Source organism: Strix uralensis, chromosome 7, assembly GCF_047716275.1.
Source record: "Strix uralensis isolate ZFMK-TIS-50842 chromosome 7, bStrUra1, whole genome shotgun sequence".
NCBI classification, from domain to species: Eukaryota; Metazoa; Chordata; class Aves; order Strigiformes; family Strigidae; genus Strix; species Strix uralensis.
Genome location: NC_133978.1, coordinates 17,908,079 through 17,935,147, shown reverse-complemented (window position 1 = coordinate 17,935,147; position 27,069 = coordinate 17,908,079). Strand labels below are relative to the sequence as shown.

Here is a 27,069-nt window from a genome sequence, read left to right as displayed (position 1 = left end):
AGCTATATCCCAAATATAATGGATCATATTTATCAATTACAGCCACTTTGTATTTTAGATACTTTATTAGGCCTAATTGTGAACCAGGTGCTAGGAGCTGAGCAAACACAAAGTGAAAGTGTGGGCTTTGTCCCAGTGAATTTGGAGCTTATTGAGTGTTGTCACACTTTCAGCTGTTCTGGTGTTCGGAACGGATAACATCATGTTTTGAGCATTGTTAGTGTTCTAAAACATAGTCTCCACCGAACTGGAGATTTTAACGAATATGCTTTGGCAGAATGAAACTGGAGAGGTTAGTTGGGTTCCCTGATTGTATTTTTAAACCAAAGGCTAATTTCCAAGACCACAGGAATGTGATAAAGTATTTAAACCAAAAGGGTGCTGTTTGTACAAGAGCTTCTCTTGATACCTGAAGATTTTTGTGCAGGGTACTCAGTATTCACATAGTCAAACTTCAGGCATCTAGCCTGCAGGTATAAGCGAGGTGTCTAGGCTCTTCATATACTCGATATAGAGAGATAGGTACCTACACCTTCATTGTCCTCTGGAAGTTCCACTTTCACATAAAACCTCCTAGCCTAAGGATCAAAAGGAAGACTCTATCACTGTCCCACTGTGTAGCCACAGTGCTATCTCCAAGCAGGGGTCTAAAAAGGCAGTCTCGGTAGTGAACAATTATGTTTGGTTTTTTTAAGAGGTATATCACTGAATCTAGAGCAATTGTCTACAGCTGTAATACCAGATATGCTTAGGAATCAGTTTTATTGGGAGGGGGGCAATAGAGAAAGGAGATCAACTTGTAGTTTACACAGAAAAAGAGTCTCTGTTGGAGAGAGTCAGATCAGGAGGTCGCCTGTAAATGAAAGCCCTGCCTTCACCAGGCTACAGTCCAGTGAAAAAACAAAAATGGCTCAGTGCAGTTCTCTGGTAACCTCACTTATTAGGCAATTTTAATATAGCTGTAACACACTCCCTTTAAGCCAGACCTTGGGGTAAAGCCTTAGAAATGCTCAGCTGTGCCATGTGGCTTGTAACAAATATCACAAAGTATTGATTTATTCCATAACCATTCCCTGCCATGTGTTATGTAAATAATGATGTTTGATAGAGTGTGTGGTTCTTCGTGCTGTAATGCATAGGTCTTGGGGAGGGCTTGAGTCAAAAGATGAAAGGCCAACTGCCTCCAGTTGTCCTCGGGATGTGTGCATGACACTGCAGCTGCACACACATGCACCAAGCCCTTTTCTTTTGAGTGCATTTTATAATGATGATTTTAATGTTTTATCTGGTTCTGATCTGGGTGGATATGATCTTCTAATTGCATAACTTTTAATTTTCTCAGGTTGTCTCCATCTTTAACACCGTTAGTAATTCTTCACTGAAAAAACTAAATTCACGGTACTTTCACTGCATATGCTCGTATCTATATGGATTTAACCTAGGAAAAAACATACAGTCTGAAAACACCATTAATTGTACTCCAGCTTGTAGGTTGCAGAGCAGCCTGATTCTGTTTTCCCACAGCCAAGAGAAGGCCTCAAGGCCAAAATGTCACCTCAGATTTCTTTTGATCTCAACTTATATTTTATTAACCCTTTTAACTTCACTGAGGGTGTGCAAGGAAACATGTATATTCTTTTTCATATAAAACCAGCATTGTCCTTACATCTTGTGTGCAAATGTAGGGACAGTTTTTCATACAAAGGATTATTTAGATGTAATCTATATGCCTTGTGAGTTACAGATAAGAAGGGGCGGGCAGCATTTATTCTGCAATGTTTATGATTTATTCCCCTTTTATTTTCTCTCTTTAACTCCATCCAAAATATTTCTGAGAGTCTTAGTGAAATATAATACTAGAAGCCTTTAATGGCACCTTTTCATCTCTCAATTGCAGAGTGCTTTTCAGGGCTTAATTAAATTTTACAGCATGCCTTTCAGGTGAGTGTAATTTGAATGCATCCATTCCTGTTTGTGAGGAAACTGAGGCAGGGAGTGGTGATTAACTCAAGGCTGTGCACCAAATAAAATGTCAAAGTGAGAATTATGGCCCAGGAGATTTGATTAGTATCATATAATTCCAGCACGATTTGGTTCTTAAAAATTTCATCAAGCAGACAACACAAATGATGGCCGTCTGATCTGGCAGAGGAGCCAAATAGCTTCTCCAGACTCTTCCTTTCCTTAGCCTTTGTGATGACTAGTGGTTTATGCCTCAGTCCACTTTTGGGGCCTCTCAAATCTTTGGGTATGCCAGATGTTTGCTCAGCCCTCCAGCAGGATCAGAAGAAAATGAGTGGATGGTTACATTGTACCTCGGTCGTCTTCTCAGCATATGGTTCAGGCCTTTCATCCCTTTCCACTGACAGTCCTGTTAGGGTGGGATCTGAATGCATCCATCAACTCCTAAAGCCATGGCCTTCTACAAGACAAATTCTCTAACATTAGTTGTGAAAGACATGGGGCTCCTTGCCAGTGGTGAAGGGGGAGTTTTTCATCCCTCTCTTCACTGAAAAGTATTGAAAGCAGCCTGTCTTCTTCTGCAGGTAGGCAGGTGGAAGGGAAGAAAGCTGATGGGAAGAAAGTGTTCATTTACTCTGCACATTTATCTTACAAAAATCCTCTATAGATTCAATCATCAGGAGTTAGTACCCAAACACAGTTACTGATGATGCTGTAGGATAGGCCATAAAGCATCATATGGGAGTGGATTAGGGAAGTGGGAAGATATACTTTCTGAGCCCTCAGTGATCATGGGTTGAAAATCATACCTGCTTTGATCAGAGCCTGACTGTGAGGGGAATGGAGCTCTATGTCTCATGCACACCTGGCTCCCCACTCTGTGCTCCTGTCTGCAGAGAGGATGGTATTATCTAGCCTGTCTGGCGGACCTGGAACTGATGTACACTAGAATTTAAGAAGTGAGGTATGGCCATTTCTTTGAAGGTATGTGAAACAAGACTGAAATCAAGCACATGAGAGATCACACAGATACAGTGTGCAGGATGAGAGTGCCCTTCCCTTTGTCCCAGCCATCTTGGTGAGAAAAGGTCTTCTGGCTGTGAGACAGACTTGTAATAAGCAGAGCAGCAGTTTTAATGAGTTAAGGAATCTGTCTTTGGGAAATCTGTGGTATGAATTAACTTTTCATTCTCTCATCAGAGAAGCCAAAGATTGAATGATGTGCCTCTGTCACGAGAAACCAGTCTCAGAACTAGAGGAAAGAGAGAGGACACTCTTCATGTTGAATGCACAGTCATTCTCTGCCTGGCTCTGCTGGAGCCTCAGCCCGCACTGGGCAAGCACTACCGCATCTGGGCTTTCCAAAGCCTGACCAGGATTTAGCAATCATGATATCTGACTCCAGTCCCTCCATGGAGCATATGCAATGTGGTACACAGTATGTTTTCAGTGTGCTGTAAGGCAGTCAGTCAGTAGCCACTAGGCAGGTATAACAGAGGCAAACAGAAGTTTTCTATTTCCAGTGTTGTCAGCCTGGTCTCTTAAAAGTACTTGCCTGAGAGTGAAATGGCTCCTCACAGTCCTGCAGAGGCCAATTTTTCGTTGCTGTTTTATGAAACGGGCACTGCATGGTTTGTCTTTTTATCAGAATAATATAATCAGAGTACAAATGAGGCCATGCAATTGCTGAACAATTTTTGTCACTTACTGTTGATCATCTTTCTAATACCTTTCTTTTCTCCTTCATGCTGACCTCTTCTAATAGTGAAGTCAACAGCTGTGGCCACGTGCATGGGACATACTTTGACAGCAGCAGGACTCAGCTGACAGACTCTGGAATATATTATTTCAGCGGTGTCATCTGGGTCTGTAGCTGGCTCTTCTGTAACTGTATTGAAGGTTTTTTCTCCTTTTCATCTTCTTTCCACTACACGAGCATTGCAGAGGGACCTTAAAGTATGCGTAGGAGAACAGGCCTTGGGGACAGGCTTTACTTCAGGGTTAGAAACCCAGCTTTTTTTAATTTACAAGTGCTTGGTTCTGTGTAAATCTGTTTCACCACCCTAACTTCACATCAAAGTATTTGAGCTGTGCTGTACTCGATGAGAGCGGGAGTTTGTCATTACATAAGCAAAACAGAAATACCTTGGGGAACAGGGAAACAGAGACCTAAGCACAGCACACCTTAGAGGATTTACTGCTAATTTCAGTGACAGAAGGGGTTTTTTTACATTACAAGTATTCATCCAGATTAAAACCTCTGCAACAAATGCCATTTTGAACCTCGTTTATGATTGAGACTATTTCACAAGGGTGCTTAGGCTTCTTCGAAACCTCTATGTGGGGTTGAACTAGTGGCTTGGGAGACTAGAGGCCACCAGGAAGGAGTGTATAAAGTGCCCAGAAGCCTAATTTGCCTCTCACAGAGCACAGACCACTCCCGTTGACCCCACTGCCTGAACCCCTCAGCTGTCAGGAGAGCCATGGCAAGAAGTCAGTCATGTGTATCAGGAGGAATTTCTGCCGATTCCATGCTGGGTAACGCAAGAGGAATTCAGTGTGAGCAGAGGGAGTGTGCTCGAGATCAGGATGCATCCCAGCTCTTTGGTTAGAATGATTCCAGAGGGGCGTTTAAGTGTTTAGTTTTCAGGAAGATTAGCTGCACCTTTCATTTGTCCTTTGAAGATTATTTTTGCTCTGTAAAAGGATTTAAAAAATGGCAAACCAGTGCACAGGCACATACAAAAAAAGAAAACACAAGGTTATGGGAAGAAGCTGAGATTCTATCTGTTTTATTGAATGATCCTGGAATACAGAAGCAAGGGGACAGTTGCATGCTTAATCATCTCACTCTTACAAGTGGAAATGATGCTTGACAACAGAGTGCACTGATACGAATGTAAGAGTTGGAGAAAGGAAAAAAAAAACCTAAGGAACAAAATAAGCATAAAATGTAAACAAAATTCAGCTAGGAGTATTTGTAGTGACAGATGCTTTGGTAGATAGGAAAAAAAATATATTCCTTTCTCCTAAAGGGAAATAGGTGGAAGTCCATCAAGTAAACTTTGTCCTGGCATATTTTATTTTTGCATGGAGGAAAAGGAAAAGATCTTTTTTGATGTAGGCTTGCTTTTTTTTTTCCCCCCTTCTGCTGTTTTTTCCCTTTCTGCTATACCAGAAAAAAAAGATCATGGAAGATAAGCCAGGCAAAAGAAAAAAAAAATAGAGGGGAGGGAAGGGGGGAAAAAAAAGGTTACTCTGAGTATCAGAGAGGGGGCTAATTGTCAAGGTTATATCTCCAAAGATGATTGATGTGAGGCTGGGTTTTTCTGTCAGCCTGTCACAAAGCAGGAATGTTTAATGTTCTCATTATTGGTTACGCTGTTGTGTATATTTCTCTGTCAGCACTGCGGACCCATCTGAACTGCCAAGGCACTTCAAAGCCCTGCAGGTCATTTATCATCCTCCTGACGCTGCGAATGTTCAGCCTCAGCTGAGTGCCAGGGATTTGTTATGACTTGAGAGCCAGCTGACAGACAGGTCTGCTGCAAAAAGGATTCCTTTTTGTCACACTGCGAAAACATCAATGTTCCTATAATGGCCTACAACTGTCAAAGGGGACTGCCACCTGACAGTTGTGTGGTCTCACTAATTTGCAGCCCGGTGACTTGTTTCCTTGCGTTTAGATTCAGTTACGGTGTCACATGCAAACAGGTCACCATCTGTCGTCCTGTGCCAGGGGGCACATGGTAGGGGGTGGGGAGGGAGGGAGGGAGAGAGAGGAGGAAAAGATGAAGTGGCAAACTGGGGGTGGGGGAGACGCGAGGGGAAAATTAAAACAGCTATGTAAATCAAAGCCGTGTCTTTATTTCAGATTCCCATTTCCTCAAGGTTTCTAGCCCACCACAATGTGAATCTCTGAAAGTTGTGATGAAAACCGAGGCAGGGAAAGAAAGGACCTTGCAAACAGCCAGAGCTAGTGAGAGAGAGCGGGAGAGAGAGAGAGAGAAATATCAGGGCTTTGTTTCCTTTCCCAGGCCATGACATGATTAATCGTTTTCTTCTGATCTAATTTTGGAACATGAAAAACAGCACATTTGTCTTGAAGAAAAATGATGTGCCGTACTGCGCAGATGGAAATTTCGAGCAATGAAAAAGATTAAAGTGAAATTCCACTCCTTAGACCTAATCATGAGTTGTAGATTATTCTGTCGTTCTAACCAGATGGTAGGCTTGATTCCACAACCCCCTTCTTATATTAATGAATACTAGACTGTTATATTTGACTTAGGTAAGTGAAATGTCTATCAAGCCTAATGGACTGCCAGCCAGCATAACACATGTTGTACCACTGAGGGTCCTTGCTGCATTTCTCATGTTTTATACTAATGTAGAACATTTTGTTTCCTACTGTTTTCCATCATTGTCACTGTTTGCTAAATATTTTCACATGTAGGGGGAAAAAAGTAAAAAACTTGTGTCCAGAGCTAATTTCCTCACGTTGGTCGCAGCTATAATTCTACAAGTAAAACAGTCACCCGAAGCAATGCATACAAGAACTCAATAGTAACTTGATTAAGTTCCCAGTCAACAAGACTGCACTAGGCTGTATGTTAACAAACCTAATTATAGGCAGCATGGTGATAAATTGTGCAGGGTGCGTGTAGCACATCTCTGAGGTCATGTCTAGAAAAGAAGTTTTGCCCCAGGGGACAAGGATGGGGTGTCATTTCTAAATAAAGTAAACACGGGTTCACTGATGTTTCCCATTGGGTTGCCTTCCGCTTTCTGACAAATGTTTTTCTAGCAGGGGTGTCCCAAGAGATCTTCAAGAGAACAGAAGAGCGGAGGAGCAGAGGAATGAGAGGCTGGGGGATTCTCCTTAACCTTTCCAACTCTACAGTCCTGTGACCGCCACGTAATTTTTACCATGCTTGGACTTGTCAGAGCCATGGGTACTGGTAATCATATGTTAGGATGGATGCTACCACTTGTGCTCAGAAGTCATGTTATCATTTTCAGCATTTAGCTGAACAAAATAATACTTGTCATGCGCTAAATGTGAGAGAGGGGTGGGATCTCTTCCTTGTACAGTAAAAAGTAAAAATATCTGGTTTCTCATGTCAAAAAAGTAACAGTTGGGCCTTTGTTGCACCCAGCATATGTGTGAGTGCCTGCCCCCGTTTCTGTCAGGGAGCATGCCACCAGGTAGAGGAAGTGTGTGTGCACAGTGCTAATTTTAGACATTGAAAGAATCGACAGGATGCATGGATTGAGTTACTCTCTGCCTAGGAGAGAACAAGTCCAGAAACTTGAGTGAGCAGGCAAGAGGTGTCCAAATCTGGACTTACTAAAGTGTGATAGATACAGTAAAGTTATAAATGTCATTTAGGCTGAACAAATCCTGGTAAAGAAAAGCAAGGCACCAAAGCACACCTCCTAATCAAGTAACTAGGAAATTTACATTTGAAGAGGAAAATCTTTTTGGTAATGGAATTAATTTAAAGCTTACATCATTGCTTTAGTGATTTTGTTCTCAGTTTTTTAAAACTGTTTCTTAAGGTTAGAATCTCAAACTCCGAAGGGCATGCCTTCCTCAGCAAAACTACCATTGATGTTAACTGCTGAATAAGGACTCTTGGATTGTGCCATAGAATAAACTCTGAATGGCCTTCCAGTGTGAGTGCCCTGCACTTTGGGCCCTCTTTGTTGACAAATTTCCCTTTTTCTCACACACATAACATTTTTTGAAAGGATAAGGTGAGGAAGTGCTGAGCAGAATGCCTGTGTTTTGCTCATTATATCTTGCCCACACTAAAAGCAAACAAACCAGAAGGCTCAAATTAGTATGACTCAAAATGTTTTTCTTTGTAATTTAATTTTAATTACAAAAAAATATTTTTTGTATTTGTACTGATTGGATCTGTCCAAGAATACAAGCTAAAACACCAAGACGCTTTCACCACATTTCTGTTATGGTTGGATTTAGATTCTGTCTTAGCCCTCCTTAAAGCTTGCTCTCGTGGGGTTAAAAATTTTCATTAATGAGAATTCCTATGCAAAATGTTGCATGGCAGGTTTTTTTCAATTCATTTAGGACAAAATTACCACTTACCCTGCGTTTACTGAGAGCAGTATAGAGGACTAAGTTACCCCCTTTAAAATGATCTGTGCAGATTACCAGCCTCTGTAGTTCATAACCTCTGGGGAAAACTGGCTTTTTGCAGTGTTGCTTCGCTTCTGCGCAGGGCATGGGGAGCTGAGTTGGCAGTGAAGGGAAAGTAATTTGTTCCTGACAAGGGCCAGTAGCAGACTATTTCTTCACTGGAAGAAAGTGACAATCAAGCAGGAAATTGCGACTGCAGTTCCTTATTTGAACTGATCCTTCTTAGGAGCTGGTAGACATATCTTAACTTAGCCGCTAGCTTGTTTTCCTCAGTCTCACAGTTTTGCTTTCGGTGAAATGTCAAGGACTTTGAATTCCTGCAGTGTTTACAGTTTGGCCTGTGGAATTTGTGGCCTGCTCAGAGTGTTGCAGCTTTACAATTTTATCGTGAAAGTAACACAGGAAAGGCAGGCATTGCTCTTCCCCAGTAGCATTTCCTGAGAATGACTGCAGCTTGGGGAGAGGACTTTGACCTACTGAGGAAGAGAGCAGCACATCTGAAAGAGAGAGCAAATCGTCTTTTATTGTTGAATTCTTACTAAGCCAACTTGTTTCCAAACTCAGGGATGGGTGGATGAATTGATGGGTGGCTATGCTATAGTTATATATAAGCCTCAGAAAGCGTTTGTCTTCATGGAGGAGTGTATTACAGCCTTTCTGTTCTGCAGTGGGTTACCACCCTGCTGTAACTTTGACCAATGGCAAGTGATGGGAGCAGGAAATAAAGGTCCACTGTTTGAGCTCAATAACAGTGCCCAGAAGGGCAGGACCTTGACCGCATGGAACATCTATATAAGTTTGGAAGTAGGTTACCTACAGCAGGGTCAGCAAGATGTTTGCCAGTTTCCACATGTCCAAACTCTGCATGCATGCTCAGAGCTGGGGTGCTCATATTCATGTTTCAGATTAGTATGCGCACATCGTCCTCGCAGCTCTGAATCAATCTGACATTAACTTTCTGAAAACAAGAATCCGTGGCTCCTAACATTTCTTATGAGAGGATCACTTACGTGGTGGATGCCCTTCTAAAATTCTAGGCCATCCAAAGATGGCTTTTGCACAATACCTTCACACACCCTACCCTTCTTGGTTGCCTTGCCTGCCTTCTGAGAAAATGACTCTATTCATCCTTCTGACCGGAGGCTCAGATCATCAGGTGCCAGAGCCATTCCCCCCTGGGCAAAGTGGCTCCCTCTGGTGGGACTGGGAACGAGTGAGGAAGGAACATGCTCTCTCATCTGAACTGCAAAACCATTGCTTACAATAGTTCTCATGAGAGGGGTGACAAGTCTCTCTCTTTGTTTTTTTCTAAACAATTTTCATTTTACACATATTCCCAACTTCCTGTCCTCCATGCACTCTTCTTGCCTTTGTACCCTGTAACTTTCATCAGTTTGTTTCTTTCCTTTCAGATGTGCTCAAGGCACAGCAGAAGTTGATATAGTCTAATACAAACTTCTCTGTTTGCTGTATCATAAAATGTAGTGCCTGGTGTGTTCATTCCCCTCCTGTCATCAAGTGCCAGCTTCAGCAGTGTTTAGTACCTCCAGGTTCTTCCTGCTGTCATTTTCACTTCCCTCCAAGGACTAAACATTTAAAACCCGAGAAATCCTAACTGAGATACTAAGTAACACTTGAACCACGCTGATCTTAGATAAACAGTTCCCAGAGTGTTACCATTCCTGATGCTGAAAGAGCAGATCAGTGAAAGAAAAGAATGTGCATACAAATTCTTGGTAATCAGGCAGCCAGCTAATTTCTAAATATTGAAAGATTCCTTTAGAAGCCATTAATTTTGTTTATGTTTAAACTGACACACAAGCTAATGAGCATACCATTTACTCATGAAAGACTTTTACCCAATTTTTAATAAGAGCTAAGGCTTAATTTAGGGAGAGGAACAAAAAAATGTAAACCTGGGTGCTTTTTTTGGTCTATTTCTTATAGAAGCATTTATATATTTAAATTTTTCTTCATTAAACTGCTTTTTGCAGTTTACCCAGGAGACAAGAGGAAAGACTACCCATAACCCTTTGGGCAGAACATTTTTTGCCCCAACACATGCCTATGTGGGAGGTGATATCAGGTGCTGAAGAAACACCTGATCTTTTGTTGGCCAGAAGACAGCCTTTCAGCATAAGAGCAAGTGTATATTTTTATTGAAAGGTAAAACCTAGCTCTTTGGTAAGCAGCACCATTTCTTGCTTAAACAGGGCTTTAGACTCCCATCTCCTTCCAAAGTATAGGTTGGGTCCTGATTGGCCCTAACAACTCTGAAGCTCACCTGGGATCCCCATCCACAACCTTGCCTGTCCAGAAGCCCCATTTCAGCTCAGCCTAGGCACCCAGCTGTCCCCTAAGCCAAGTTATAGGTCTCTCTGTGCCATCCATCTCCTGCTCTGGGTTGCTGGCTGGTTTTCTGGGGTGGACTCCAGACCTGCCCTGCAAGGTAGCTTTGTCTCATACCCTGTGTCCTGAGCAGACCTTAGATTTGTGTCACAGACACATTTCCAGCTTCCTTTCCTGTCCAGGCTCCCTGGGAGGATCCTGCACTTGACTCTTTATTTCACGGTTTTTGGGACTATCGATGGGCCCCATCACAACCACTAGACTAGACCCATTCAGACAGTGTGGGGCTGCACTCATGTTACTCTCATTTCCCAGCTTGGAGATGCGCTGCTCTTGCTGCTCCCTGATGAGTGGCCTTCTTTATGATTCAAGATCAGTAAGTATGCAATGCAGCAGGAGAGCTCCCAGCTAGCCTTCCTTTAGATGAGGTCTGGCCCCTCTGTGGCCTTGTCCCATGTTCCCTGCTCAAGAAAAACAGGGTCTACTCTCACATCTCACTGCTACACATGGTACAACTCTGTTCAGGGGTCTTGAACCAAAGTTGAAGACCTTCTCAGGCCCATGAACATAGGCTTTCAAGGGGCTGGGGACAAGTCCATTACTGATTCTACCTGGTTTTGCACCTGTATAAGCAGTTCCTGCTTCAACACGTTAACTTTTTGTTTTACTTAGGTGCAGAACTCTTTAATCTGCTGTGTGACTTTGTGCAGATTCAAAACAGCCTCCCTGTCCCCATTTGTTAGTGGAAGGGATAGACTTTCCGTGATGTAGTGCCAAATTTATCTAGAATTTGAAATATTCTTCTAGATGAGATGCTGTGTTCTGTAATCCTCAAGGAGAACATAATTTCTTTGGGGATATATATAAATACACTGGTACTTGGAAAAAAAAATCAGTATTTCTAAATGAAACAGTTGAACATCTAGCCTGTATTCCAGTTTCTGTTGTTGTTATTGTTTTTTAGAAGCATATACTCACAGTAAATTCATACCAAATTTCTCAGAAAATTTGACAGAAGAGTACTTGAAAAAAGGCTTCAGCATTATTGGTGACTAGCTAACATGAGTTGACAATAGCAAATGACTGTGGTGAAATACTGACATTTCCTTAGTCCTGCCTCTTCCTCTTTCTGGGGTGTTGGTTCTGAGAGCCCTTACTAGCCAATCGTTTTACCACATTGCTAAAATTAATCTCCAGATTGATGTAAATTTAATTGCAGAATTCTACTTTTATGGAGAATAGTAGCCACTGGAAATAAGGAAATCTTGCTTACCTCTATCCTATGACATGAATGTTAATAAACTCTAACCCAGGTTGGTGTCAGGGGCACGGAAATATAGGTCAGAACTGTGATGTATATGATCAACTATAGAATTTAAACACTAAGTTCTTGTTAATCTCAATTACAATTATTTAGCTAAATCCCCATATCCTTTCAAAAATATGCCATGTTCTACTACTAATTTTGTCACATTCATACATAGTGACATATTTTGTAAAACTACTTTCATAAATGAACAAAACCCCAAAGTGCCATACTGATGAATACCAGTAAAAACTTAGAAGACAACCTGATTAGATTTCCTGTGGTAGAAGTATATTATCAAACAAAATACAGGTTTTGAAATGCAACACCCCAAAAGAAATACAGTAGGCTGAAAATTCCCATAATGAGAAATCCATGAGCCTAAATATTTGGTGTTTCTGATTTGCTCACTTCCTCAGGTTAATGTTTCTTCAACATGTTTCCAATTTTTTTTTTTTTTTTTTTTTTTAGCTGAATTGGTAGTTGTACTTTCAAAGGTGATGATTTGCAAATGATGATTTCCAGCCTACTGTATTCTGTGTATGGCAGAATGTCCATCAAGATGTCTGTAGGTGACATTAGTAGTGCAATCATTCAAAATGCAGCCTGACAGCATTTCAGTCAATTCACTTTTCAACACTAGACATCAAATATACATTGCAAACCCAGCACCTGCTCTACTTGTAGTGTGACATCAAATAGGTTAGCCTCGGGTCCTAAAACAGAGGCTGTCTCTTGAACTGCTACATTAAGAAGTGACTTTGGTGATGATACTCTTGGAGATTAACACTCCACCAAAACTGGCTCTCAACTGACAATACATTCCCTTTACTCCTTGTGTTTCTCTCAGCACAGCCCACAGGAGCTCTGTGTCTGCTAGATGAGTCAGCTGCAGAGTCCAGCTCTTAACCTCGTACTGTAGAGATTCACATTTACAGCAAAGGTGCAAGGAGAATGGGCAGCCTTACATTTATAAAAACTTGCCTCAGGTCTGAGCTCCTTGCAGTCAGGTGCCTCCCTTTAGTAACAGCTGCACTGCAGTACCCCTACCGGCACCTTAGAGGGGCAAATTTTGCAACTCTTCATGCTGTCTTGGTGGGTGTATCAAGACCTGCCTTTTAAAACAGCAGAGGAAGCACTAGGATAATATCCAGGTCTTGTTACACTGCTTTTGAGATGAAGAGGTCTAGCTTCTGCTGTCTTGGGACTTTTTTGTCTTTTGCTAAGCATCAAGAACAGGTCAGTTAACAGTGCCCATGTAAGTTCTCATTTCACTTTTGTACTTTGGGCTGAAGTAAGGTCTACTCCTTGACTCACAACAACCTATAGTGTGTCTGCTGGGTCTTCTGATCAGATCCATAATTCCCTTTAAGTGAAGGGACAACTAGCTACAGTCAAACACCATGGAGGTGCCAGAGAAAGCAGGGAGGCACTGGATTTGCCCAGCATTTCAAGTTCAGAGAAATAAAAAGGCATGCCAGCACTCATAAACCTTAGAAGGACGGTGTGAATCCCTACTTCTGTTCTGTTTGCTATGAGGCTTTGGTGCTGATGGCATGGATCAGGAGGATGAACAGCTGGGAGATGAATCAGACAAAACAGTACTGGAAAGGCATTGTCAGCTGGTTGTAACTGTGGCGTACTCAAGGGCATGCAGAGCACTGTGCAGCACAGGTGCAGTGAGGGGACCCTAGGAGACAGCAGTGGGGACCCAGGTGTGACAGGTTTATAAGGAGAGAGTTTTAATGTGGCCTATTTACCACATGCCTCACCACCACCCCTACTAGTGCTGTAGAAGATGTGATCTTTTATGCCTACAGGGACAACACCTGGTTCAGTCCTGATTTAATTCCAGGCACTAGGCAGGATGGTGCTGATCACATTAACACACTGATCTGACAGTCAGGGATTGCAGGTTCACGTTTCTTATATGGGGTAATGTCTTCCTCACATCATGCACAGTGAAACAGTTAACAGCTGGTCTCATCATTAGCTCTGAGCCCCAGCAGGCAGGAGATTTGTGTCCCCTCACTCTGCAGGAACCGCCTGCAATCACATTGCTGGAGCTCCACAGAGGGCACTGCCCTGGTTACCGCTGCCACTCTTGCTGAGAGACACTCCACATCAGGAATGGAAGTGCAGCAGGAGATACATATCCCACGTGACACAAAAGAGGTCAATGTAGGGCCCAAAAACCTTCACGGATGAATCAAACAGCTGAGTAGAAAAAGCTGTCATAAATATTTGCAGTCCTAGCAGAGTTAATGGAGGAAGCAGAACGCTGTCTTAGAAGATGATGCAGTAGAAGCAGTATATGGACAGACTTCCAGAAAGGTAGGAAACTGTATAGAGGTGGGAGAGATTATTCAGAGCTGCTTAACTCAGTGTCCTTGGGCTGGAGGGATGCTTTTCTCTCTGGGGAGTGACTGAAACTCTTCCCAGAGGAACTGTTGGGCTCTGGAGATAGACAGATCGGATGCTGGTAAATCCCAGGTTAGGGTGAGGTCCCTGCAGGTCTGCTCAGGCTGCTCTTTGGGACATTCAGCTGGCTGGTGCACTGTCAACATGCACACTCACAGATGGTAAAAGGACTTACAAGCCAGCCTGAGTGGTTGCTGGGGACACAGACGTGCTCTGAAGATTGCTTTGGTATTTATGTGAAACGACTGCTTTTTATTAAGAAGTGTTGAAACTAATAATAAATATTTATAAATTACTTCAGTGTATTAAAATGTTGACATAACAGAAACAAATATTTCTTAGGAAAGTGAATAAATACATAAAGCTACATTACTTTGTAAATGAATTAATTAGTATTTATTACAGGAAATTACAATCAATTATTAAGCATTATGATGGCTTGCTTGGAGAATGGATATATTATTTTTCACTATTATTAATAATTCCAATTACCATCTTTAAATAGTGGTGATTTCCCCCACACATCCCAGGGCATTAATTTTTATACAGCATCTAAAATACACTTAGTGGTTTTGTTTTGGGTAGCTTTGTCGTACACAATAAATAGTTGAAAATAAAGTTAATTTCCTAGTTGCGAAGTGGAAATAGAAGTTCTGGGTGTCCCTTAATCAGGTATGGCCTAGCTTGGGAGAGCTGGTTTATATTGTGCAATAAGAAATGTATTTCTCCAAAGTTTTCTGCATCAAGAGGCCAGGTTTCCCCCTGCTACTGATTTTTATGTTCTTTCTGCCATGTGACAAGAGTTTGTGTGTTCAAAAGCCTGCTGCCCTTACACCTACTGTATTAAATTGGTCTAACAAAACATATTGCCTCAAAAGTGTCCGTAGATTAAGATGGTCTCACTGTTGGACATATAATTATCCCTGATGCTAACCTGGTTGACCCTACTACAGTGTACAGTAAATCTCCAGCAGTTAGACCTACTACACAATATTCAGAAAATCTATTTTCAGGTATCTTCATTTGTCAAGCAGATATGTAACCTGATTGTAGTTTTTTGGCTTGTCACCACAGGTCTTCACATCCACATATCTGTGCTCTGGTTCTCTTCCCAAGTGCCTTCCTCTAGCACATCTACCCCCTGATCTACTTCTGACTTCTTAGCTACCTGACTGATGTGTACTGTGCTTGGGACACACAAACTCTCATATAGAGAGGAGCATTTTAATTTCTCAATTACCACAATTAATGTTGCACCCAGTATCTTGGTAGACATGGGAGAGCCTGGCCAACTGTACCTTTGACCACCCCACCCTCTCCTATGGTACTGCAGCATCACCTGAACTCCAGCTGTCCTTACAGTCTCCCACAGGCCCCCTGCTGATGGGAGCAATGGCAGCTAGGAGTTGCTGCCATTCCTTCAGTGCCCAGGCAATCAGCTTACAACCACTAGCCAAAGTGAATGAAGGCGCTAATGAGGACACCTGAATTGATTTGGTGGTGATATTCAGCTCTTGAACCAATCACTGGACTATAAAAGCAGTGAGGTGGATTAACAGAATATTTTGCTTAATACTGAGGAGCAGAGGTATTGTCTGTGCATGGTAGGGTTGCTTTATGGTACCTCGTAAAGTGCTTTAGGCTAGAGCAAAGTATAATTATTTTAGTTTTACTAGAAGTGGGATTTAAAAATACATGTAATTAAATTTTTACACATTCTTCTGTGAGTTGCTAAATAACTTCAGTGCTACTAAATGGATAGATTGTGGATGTTGTGAATAACCTTGGCTATCTGGAGGGGGGTGAGGGAAGGGGTATTATAGTACAGCCCTTTTTAGCTTCCTCAAATTTTTTCTTGTATTTTCAACACAAGGAAATGAACGAATTCTTCATGAAAGTTGCTAGATGGACAACAGCTGTTTATCTTCACAAGTGCTGGAGGAACAGTAGTAGATTTCCCTGCCTTGCTTCACTTCCTAGGCTGGTCCCTTGTGTGTGTCTTGCACATAAGGAGCTCTGTTTGATCGCTACCCTTCTTTTTTGTTGAGACTGTCCAAGGTAAGTGTTTGCTTCATAGAGGTTTTTTTTCCTCTTTTTCTCTCATTAGGAGTGGTTAGCTATTGAGTAGGTATGCCCAGGTCAGCTGACAGAGATTGAAGAATGCTGATCTGATGTTAATAGCTTATATTACCAATAAGCGTTCAATTTTATAATGCTACCTGAACAGTCATTTTACATTGAAGTATTTTCTAAGCAGGAATATAAAAAAAAATTGCCTGGAATTTGCTATATAAGGTTGTGTGATAAATATGCATTGATTCAGCAGAACTGTTATTTTATGAAATCAGTTATTGTCGTGCTTTTAGTTCTGATGCATTTACAGTAAGGTTTTCCTTCTAGCAGGGCTTGACTGAGATGGGATCCTTTGCCTTCCATTGTAACAATTAAATATTTATTTTTATTTTTTCCCACATTTTAAACAGTAATTTCTTGTTGCAAAGCACTTTGATATGCTCTGCTCAGATGGAAGACATTATAGAAGAATTCTGTTCCTGTCAGAATTGAGTGAATGCTAAAAAACATAAGTAATAATTCAAATTTAGAAATAACTTAAGCTGGATTTGTGCTGTGTTGCTCAATGCAGTAGTGTTTGAAAGACTTGGTCACAAACTGGAATCCTGCTGTGCTAGAAGCTGTATTGACACTGGACAAAAAGGTAGCCACTGCTCTGAAGTGCTTTCAGTTTTCCCACAAACACTTAAGCAATTTAGTTGGATGTTCAGTTTGTTTGCTTGCTTTGGTACTTGCTTGGCTTTTTTGTTTTCTTCTTTCCTGAATGATAATGAATATTTATAGTGAATGCACATGTTGTTTTAATTGTCTAGAATACAGCTAGGTGTTGTTATCTGAAGGCTTCATGCACTGAAGTTAAGGAAAACCCTTCCCTTCTCAGCTCTGCAGCAAGTTCTCTGTTCTTTGACTATCTTCCTTCATGTTCTTAAACTTATGTACAAAAACCATAGTAAATCTGAATGAGGCCAAGTGGCACTGACCAGTGACTAGAAGAAGTCTATTTTAAAAGGGACATAGCCATCCTCAACCTGTTCTAGGCAATCATTACCTGACCACCAGAACTACAGAATGTGGCATTTTCAAATAAGGCAAGAAAGTTGTGGCTGTTTCACTGCCAAGACTTACCTGGTGTGGATAATTGCTCTGTGACATTGGAGGCAAAACCAGAAAATCAAAGTCATCAGTGGTAGTCCAGAAGGGGCTAAGCCTGCTCTGCTGGGACTGTTCAGCTTCACAAAAATATTGTATCCCCAGCATTCATCTATCTGGTAAACCAGATCTGAAGGTCATTTAAGGTCTGGAGCAGATAGAAGTTTTCCTATTTGCTTTGGGGGCAGAACTGGGTCTTAAATGATCTAAGACTTTCCTTTCCCCAGAAAGGGGCCTCCATTCACTTGCATAATTATTTGGTGTGAATTAAATTTAAACTATGTAGCCAGATAATAAATTTAAAACAGTTTAATTTGGTTTTCCTATCAACAGTGCATTAGCTGAGGCCTGTGGGATTCACAAGGGGAAATGGGTATGTGTCTACACACGTGTATGTAGTGTGTGTGTGTGTGTGTAATATATATAGTAGTGAAGCTTAAATTGTAGCTTTGAGTACTTTTGATATTAATTTGATCAGTGTATTAATGTAAATAACTCCATATAATTTTTCTATGATGCATAATGAGAGAAACACCTCTTTGCAGATGTATTTTATGTAATGAAAATATGAAATCTAAACAATTTAAGAATTCTAAAGTTGTTTTTTCAGAATATGAATAGCAAAGGTCAAAGGTGCTAGATGTATGCCTTTTCTCATCTCGTTATAGTGTTAAATACTGACAAGGTAACTGAGTAAATTATTTAAGTATATACTCAGTACTAATTATTCTATGCTGTGGTTCAGTGGATTCAGAAATTTAATTCCGCTGAATAGGTCTCTACTTGCAAAAGGTATACATTTCATTGGGTAATGCTGTATTTCCTTTATGACCTGAAAATTACCCAGTGTTAGATAATGTTTCAATCCCCTAATAAGTCTTTTGCACTAACTTATTTATTTGATGTTTTTCTGTCAATATATTAAATCTTTTGTCAGCTCTGTTAGCTACCAAGGTACATCTAGATAGTCATAAAGGCCTCTGGTAGCCCCACAGTCTTTTGTAATTAAAATGGTTTGGGTTTAGTGACTTGTAAGTAGCTATAGTGGCCCTAAGCATGCAAAGAAAACAGAGAAAATGAAGCATCAGGGTGACAGCTCAGGGGGAGTGGTAGTGAAATCATCCAATGGATTAGGGAACATGGATGGGGAAAATTTAATATTGGTAGCATTGGATGTATTACACTTGTATGTATAGTTGATTCTAGTTGGTTGAACGTCTGATACAGTCAGTATCACATCTGCAGGTGGAATCAGAGAGGCAAAACAGTATGTGCTTGGACCTGAGGATCTTGCACTACAAAATGTGTGTGTTATGGCCAAAGGTGACAGTAAGGGAAGGAAAAGGAGGTAATGCTGCTTCTGTTGTCACTTGACAATTTACTTCTCTGTCTTAATTATATATATGTCTGTGAGAGCAGCTTTGATAAATACTGGACTGAAAATAAGCAGAGGAGGCTTAAGGGTGCCTACGGACTAGAGGAAAAAAAAGTGACAACTGTGATTTCCACTTGCATGAAAAAAGCAGTGATATCTTTTATAAAGTGCTGTGTAATGCAAAAGGGCCAAACTAAGGCAGAAGGGTCAGTTCGACAGCTGGTGTGAGCCAGCATGGCTCATTGACTTTAGTGGAACTGACCTTCTTGCTACCAGCTAAGGCCCCACATGCTACTCAGGTATTAGGACAATGTGTTTGATGTGCGCTTTGATTATATGTTAAATTGCATGAGTCATTACTCAGAGTGCAGAAGAAAGTTGTGGTTTCAAAAATCACTCGTTTCCCCATGAAAATTAACTCAAATGCTTGCCCTAAGAGTCCTGGAATAAAGTTAAGAAAGCATCAGAAGCCACAGATCTCTCCCTGAGGAAATTTATAGGAGGGAACTGACACAAAAGGGTGAAGCATATTCATGACGTTAGGGTCAATCTCATTCACTTTGTCTTGGACCAAGCTATGTTTCCACCTGTTGCTTTCTATGCCTGTGAATTCTCCAAAACTACTGTAAGTATAAACCACATCCATTTTGGTCTGCAAGCAGTATTTCAGCCTTTTAGGCTTGGGGATACTTGGTCTGCTTATTAATTTTGTGCTTTAGGTGAATTCGTACAGATGGTGAGATAGGGCAAGAAGATTTATGTTTAGATTTATCGAGGGGACCCTATTTTTCCCCTCCTGGCTGACATCAATAGGGTTGCGTGGTCTATTCACTCCATCAGAAAGTGTACCCTGAGAAAGTACAGAGAAGGCCCTGATTGCAATCCTGCCTTTGAACAGGTCACAGCTCCATTGTTCTGGAACAATAAAGGTTTTATAAACAAAGTCTGACTAGAAAGATTGTGAGTTATGACACTACAAAGAGCCTTGCTGAAAGCAAAACAAGGCAAAAAAGAAACAGGGTAAGGCGTAGAAAAACGCGTATAAACATTAAGTTAAATCCCAGGTCTTGAGTGAGACACCGATCCATTGATGTCAGAGGAACTGGGCTACCTTACAGCAGTGCTGAAGCTGGTCTCTTAGTGCTTACACCACACAGCATATATGCTGTATAGTTACAGTGAAAATAAATGTGTAGGCACACAAGTACTTAAAAGCCTGATTACTACTGACTTCAAAGGGATTGCTTGCATGCATCAAGATAGGCATATACTTGGGCTTCTTGTTGGGGACTTGAAAGAAGCTGTGGATGATGCCATTCTACTTGCATTACCTATTGCAGTCATCTTGTGTCACCTTAAGTTACTGTCCTGGTTTTGGCTGGGACAGAGTTAATTTTCTTCCTAGTAGCTGGTATAGTGTTGTGTTCTGGATTTAGTATGAGAATAATGTTGGTAACACACAGATGTTTTTTGTTGTTGCTAAGTAGTATTTATACTCACTCAAGGATTTTTCAGCTTCTCATGCCCTGCCAGCAAGAAGGCTGGAGGGGCACAAGAAATTGGGAGGGGACACAGCCAGGACAGCTGACCCAAACTGGCCAAATGAATATTCCATACTATATGACATCATGCCCAGTATATGAACTGTGGGGAGTTGGCCAGGAGGGGCAGATCACTGCTCAGGGACTGGGTGAGCATTGGTCAGCAGGTGGTGAGCAATTGCATTGTGCATCACTTGTCTTTCTTGGGTTTTATTTCACTTTCTTGTTGTTATCTTCCTTTTCATTACAGTTATTATTATTGTAATAATTTTTATTTTATTTTATTTCAATTATTAAACTGTTCTTATCTCAACCCCCCAAGTTTTACTTTTTTTTCATTACCAATTCTTCTCCCCATCCTACTGGGGGGGGCAGGGGGGGGAGGAGGAGTGAGTGAGCAGCTGCGTGGTGCTTAGTTGTCAGTTGGGGTTAAACCATGACAGTTACTATTTCCAATGACCATCTGTTGTCTTTCATCATAAATTTAGCATGGCCTCTACAAACTCTCCCATTGGCAAGGCTTGCTACAGTTACTTGTGGTGGTAACTTCTGTGGAAGAATTTTTGCAGTACTGGAACTTACTCCTTTGAAGCATGACTGTCTGTTCACTACACGACGTGCAGTACCTGGTGTAACAGGTGCCTTGTGGGTGTAAAGCAACACAAGTGAGTAATTGGTGCCAGTCTTGGTTGGGGTGGCACAAGTGAAGGATGCTCTGGAAATACATAACACAAAAGGAAGCCTCTTGAATTCAAACAGCTGATGTGTTGAAGGCATTCAGACTTGTATATATTTGAAATTAAAAATAATTTCACTACGGTAATCTGGTTAACTTGTCCTTTGTGCACAAACATTTGCATGGTCTCTTTATCTAGTTATATTTCAGTAGAGCAGAAATTATCAGCATTTCAATACATCCCACCAAACCCAAGAAACTTTCCCTCTTCAGAGCTGTTCTGTAAATGTAAAATATTTTGTCTTACCTCTTGGAACTGTAGGTCTCTGAAAAAGTAAGCTCATATCACTTTGTTATATGAGCTGCTAAAGTTTTTAATTTTGGTTGCTGGTGCCCAGAGGACGAGTAATCGGTTATTAAGCTAATCAGCCTTATGTTGTAGTGCATCAGTTTGATGAGGTTAGTGTTAAAAATCTGGTATAAGTATTTGCAACCTTCCTGTGTTAGTGGAATGTAATACTTTTTCATGCGAAGATCAATTTAACAAGCAGATTTAATCCGACACTGGGGGGAGAGGAGGAGGGTGTCAGGGCAGAAGGGATTGAAACTCTCTGTGCTAGACTTCCACCTCTGTAGCTATGGCAAGCAATTTTTACCAAATGAAAGGTTCAGCATTTATTTCAGTAAAGCAGGTGGTCAAAGTGCAAGGCTATAACAATTTAGAAGTTGCCACTTTTTTGCTCTTTTTTAATGCGTCTGTAAAGAGCATCCAAGAAGGCTGTGTGCAACTATTAGAAGCATTATAATTAACTAGCTCTCATTTGTTAATAAGTGGATAACAAAAGAGTAAAACACTTGGTATTTTCTTTTGCTTTTTAACTAAATTAACTAAATTTTAAATGGGTCTTGAATAAGTATTGAAATAGTATGTGATGTCTGTTTACTAAATGTGCCAAGCAAGTGCAAGACAAAAAGCAGGGAACTTGGATAGGACTGAAAAATAATTATTATACAGAAAATACTGCAGTTCAAGCTTCTAGCTAGGTGAGGCCCAGAGTTGCTTGGGATTACATTAGTTCCAGTGAGAATGTGTTCACTGCTTTTATCAAGAAACTAGATGCCAGAGTTTCTGCATCAGGCTTGTTTGAGGTGGGGAGTGGGGGCCATCCAGGTTTATCAAGCTGAATTTTGTATTCTGCAGCCTTAATCAGTCTGAAGCTAATTAGCAGCCTCTACACAATAAGGCCACAAGTCATTAATCATAGGAGATGAGAGCAGTCAGCCCCCCATCCTCGACATTTCAAGAAAAGTTTTCTCTCGCCCTTTTTTTTTTTTTGTGATAGGGCTTCAAAAGTCGCAAGATTGCTTTTCATGGTCAATAGTGTGTGAAGTATAAGCCATGTCTTGATGTGACAGACAAGGGAGCACTGTTCAAGGGCCCATTGGACTTTTTTTTTTTTTAATGCTGTCCTCTAATAGAATGGAGTCAACTGATGACTTTATTTGCTTTGAGTTGAAGCATAGTTCAGCCGGGAATAAAAAAAAAAGTTTTAACAAGTATGATTTTTGTTAAAGGGAAGTTTGAATTTTTTACAAAGCTGCTTAGTTCTTTTTAAAAGTTACAATCCTTTCTTATGCGCAGCTAATGAGGAATGAAAGTCCTTTCACATGCCTAATACAGTTTAGTACAGTGTGTCTTGAAATCTAATGCTAACAGCCACAGACTAAGCACTAGGAAACCCTTACAGGGAAAAAAAAACTTCTTCAGGCTATTGATCAAACTTCTTCCAAACAATTTGGAGTGGTAAATTTAAATAACAAGTTTGTTCTCTTAAATGACACTGAGAATTTGATTATGCATTAGATTTTATTCTATTCTATTTTCTATGTGCAGATATCTGTATTACTCCTACAATAAAGGGATAAACATCTAGAATAACTAGGTATGTTAATGGAAACATTTTCTGTAAAGGACATTCTGCTTCCTGTATCTTTCTGAGTCTAATTTTTTCTTTTTTGGGGGGTGTGTGTGATATCTGTATGCCTGATACATGTCTCTAGCAGGTCTTACTCCTTAGTTGTCCATATTGTGTCCCTACACTTGTTGATAATATCACTGTGTCAGGCTAAGATTATTACAGTATTGCAGCCATTTAGAGCTTCTGTCTGGGACAGTCGGGAAGAGGTGATTTTGTAAGTAACAAAGATGTTCATACAGTCTTCTTTTATTAATCACTGAATTTCCAGTATAAGCAAAACTGTTTCTTTGTAGGACAGGTTTTAGAAAGATTTCTTGAAGACCTAAGCATATCTCTCAAGGCCTCCTGGTTATCATATTGGCCTCTATGGACTTTGCTGTTTTACTTCAGGGACTGCAGTAACATTGAAAGTGGCTAATGGGCTTTTCTCTGTTCAACTCTCCAGGAGTTCCTTGTTTGAGCAGGCACTATACCAAAATCTACATCCATCCCTGTGCACTGCAGACTGGGGGTGGCTTTTAGCAGGTGTTAGCTTGAGCAGCAAAGCTGTGTGGTGACATAGTACTGCAAAGCACTGCAAGCAGCCTAGACACACTGAGATTTATTGCTCCTTGATAAGCAGTTCCAGTTGTGCTTTGATTTGCTGATTTGCCTTGTTTGGGGAGTCCAAATAATGTTGAAACCCTGTTTGGTTTGGGGTTTTTGTTGTTGTTGTTTTGGTTTGTTTTCCTGTTATCAGTCTTTGAGATAAAACCAGTGAAAGTGAGGAAAGAAAAGTTATAATTAGGAAGCTCAAACAAATGAAATCAGAGCTCTGTCTCCAGAAGCTCAGCAAGCAGCTATCTATACCTGTATGTTGCTGTTTTTATTTGTCTGGATCACCAACGGACTTTGTCCTTTGACCACTGTTCTGATACAGTAAGAATGATGTCTCCAACCTGTTTCACATCTTGTGCCTATTCTGGGATCCAGAAGTGTGTGGGGATCATCAGATGACCACTCTGGGTGATGGCAGGGAGGAGATTACCCCAGTCATAAGACTAGGGTTGAAAAGCTAACTCTAGATAAGACTTCAGAGAGAGGAGGCCTGTGTTTTGGTGCCTGAGTGGTATACCTTTATTTTGATATGTTGTTTTGCCCTGGGAGAAGGGTTGGGAAGCCTTGTTAAGCGTCACCTTTTCAGTGTATTTTTGGTTCCTAACACTGCCGCATCCCTCCCACCCCTCCCACCCCACCCCCCCCCCCACCCCCGCCCCCCGCATACTGCCACGCCCACTCCTTGCTTTCCAATTCTCCGTTTTTGAAATGTGAACCCAGTGATGTTCCAGTTCACACCAAGCTTTCCGTGCTGGCCTGAGTGGGCCTGGCAACTAGGCATCCATAACAAAAAAGAAACTTCAGCAAAACTTCAGCAAAAAAAGCCTAGGAGCACCAAAATAGCTGTTACATTACTCCTGTTGTATCAGTGAAGTGGTGCACGTTTTGAAAAGTTTCCCTCATGTATATCTTTAAACCATAGACGATAGCACTGGTTATGGTCTATTGTATCAACTCATACATTTCAAAGAGATGGCATTTTCTTTCTTTTCCTCTCTTTGTAATACTGGGGGAAAAAATATGACATGCATCCACACAAAAAAATTTGTAATGAAATCACATTAAGGATTTGACTAAGCCCACACAAGCAGAGAGTTAAGACTGATATTCTGTCATTACCTCAGCTCATTACATCTTGGGTTTTTTCACTTGTGTAGTCCATAAGATCACCTGCTGTCTGGTGAATCCTGTACTACCTGGAAACAAAGGGAAGTGTTATGCTGTAGCTTTACCTTTGAAATTTCCTTGCTTTGCCAACTTTCCTCAGTGTTACCATAAAACAGTTTTTGGTGACTTATATGTATTAATGGCATTAATTAAACTATCAGCACAGCTGAATGGGGGAAAATGTGTCTTCTGAACTTGTTTCTTGAATAGGAGTAAACGCCTCATTAATCTTAAGCATCAAACCAAGAACACTGTGTTTGTTAGATAGAATAATAAATGACTTTACAGGAAATACACAATAGCAGATGCTGGAATGCATCCATTCATTAGTCACTGTGCATAAATATCCCCTTATTTCCATGAAGGGACATTTAATGGAGGGCCAGTCTGACAAACATGCACAAGCTTTCACTCACTCACTGAGAAAATGGAAGGGAGAAAATGTCATACAAATTTGCCTACTGAACACAAAGCATCACATACCTTATCATGTGTGTTTTTTCTCTTCCTTGCCTATCTTTCATCAAATTGAAATGTGCATTAGCAAAGGCACAACTGTTGGACAGGTTTTCGAAGCCCAAAAGGCATTATAGTTATTTCTGCCTCTTGGTTACAAAGTCTGTTTCACTAGTGTGTCATCTTGGAGACAATCACCAACTTCACTCATATTAATGTGGACTCAAAGTCCAGTTTGGTGTCCAGTAAAGTCAAAGGAAGGCTATTTGCTTCAGAACCTTACAGGAAAATAATGTTGGGTTTGTTTTTCAATCAGTGTCTCCCAAGATACAAAGAAACAAGCTTGTTTCAGTGAACAATGGTGTAGTAAAAAAAAAACCCAAACCACCAAACACAAAAAAAGTTCCCCACCCTAACACGCCTGCTTTCTGTCGACTTTTGTAAACTTGTATGTATTTTCTAGTCTTGAAACATAACTGAGCCAATGAAGCACCTCTGGCAAACAGGTAAATCTGCAGTTGTTAAAAAAAAAAAAAGTAAAGCCTGTATAGTAATTGTGTGGAGGGGAAAGCAAAACAGTTGGTCAGAAGTCCTGTTTTTCTCGGATTGTTGATTCAATGCACAAGAATCTTAGATGTATTACAGGAATGCCTAAATAATTTGCTTGGTATGCTCCCTTGTTTTTCAATGCATGCCTTAATGAAATTTGACTAAAGGGGTTACATTTTACCATAATAGTTCTTAGAAAATGTTAACAGAGCATTTGGATGTCCTTTTGTGTTTGAGGTCTATCTGGTTTCTAAGGCTAAATTGACCAGAAAGAGAAGAAAACCTTGATTTATGAAACAAATTTTTAAGCTGGTGATTGCATTGTGTACCAAAGGTATCTGTGTGCTGTAACAGCACCCATCTCACTCACGAAATCAGAAATCTTCCATCTAAGCATGCAGGTACCTTTTGTTGATGTAGTCTTCACTGGTGTTGTAGTGTTTCATGCTAGAATACTAATCAGGGTGCTTGGCTTTTAGCCTGCACAGGCTCAGCCACGTAACATAAAGGAGGACAAAGTTTAATTTCTTATACTGGAAGTTTCTGAGTAAGTATGGATTTGAAAAACTGCTCTGCATGATTTGGTGAATCTTCTCATCTGAATTGAGAGTTTGGCAACACTTTATGGTATTGTCATATCAAACATTTTTGAGCAAAAAATTCAAGCTGGGTACTGTGGTAACTTGGGAGGTACTGCTTATTTTTTTACTGGCCTAAATTCGCAGTCTGCTCAGAAATCCTACTTGGATGAACAAGCATCAGTTTGCTTACAGAATTAGAGCCATAGGTCAGCAGTGAGTTATTAACAGAGTCAACGGAGGCCAAGTTTTGTTTAGAGGTAATACATAATGATGATAGCAGCCTAAATTTTCAGAGGTGACCAGTGGTTTTTGAAATTGAAAATACCAAAGAGCTTGGTGTTCTTGGACATCTGTGCTCTGAGAACCAGTCCCACTTCAGCTGGTCACAGAATTTACTGCTAGACTAATAGTTCACTAATAATGACAGACAATATTAATACTTTATGAGGTGAGATGCAAATTCAAGTTTCTAACTAATTTTTCACCATTAAGGACCCCAGGGCAACCTCACTGGAAAACTAAAGCATTTTTCCTGTTGTGATTGTCAGATTTCCTTTTGGAGTAGCTTACATTTTTCCTGCATTACATTCCTGGTATGGTTTCATGTGGGTAGGTACACCAGTACTGGAATTGAAGTGTTAACATCCCTTAAATTATGTCCCATCCGTGTGCTGTAATTATATTTCTATCCTAGGAGCAGCTACATTCCTATTAAATATATA

The 27,069-nt window shown here is 40.7% G+C and overlaps 2 long non-coding RNA genes across 4 annotated transcripts in view; one reads left to right on the top strand and one right to left on the bottom strand.

The window, feature by feature from the left end:
* The window catches only part of LOC141945854 (uncharacterized), a 156,858-nt gene that overhangs the window by 64,497 nt on the left and 65,292 nt on the right, over positions 1 to 27,069 (bottom strand). For 2 of the 3 annotated variants that reach the window (XR_012629643.1, XR_012629645.1), the window contains exon 4: positions 24,714 to 24,790. This is a non-coding gene — a long non-coding RNA (uncharacterized LOC141945854). Of the gene's footprint in view, positions 1 to 5,815; positions 5,939 to 24,713; positions 24,791 to 27,069 lie in introns of those variants that run through there. The other variant, XR_012629644.1, reaches the window with a different exon arrangement.
* The window catches only part of LOC141945855 (uncharacterized), a 60,020-nt gene continuing 49,030 nt past the window's right edge, over positions 16,080 to 27,069 (top strand). Inside the window, exon 1 of the long non-coding RNA XR_012629646.1 lies at positions 16,080 to 16,262. This is a non-coding gene — a long non-coding RNA (uncharacterized LOC141945855). The remainder of the gene's footprint in view (positions 16,263 to 27,069) is intronic.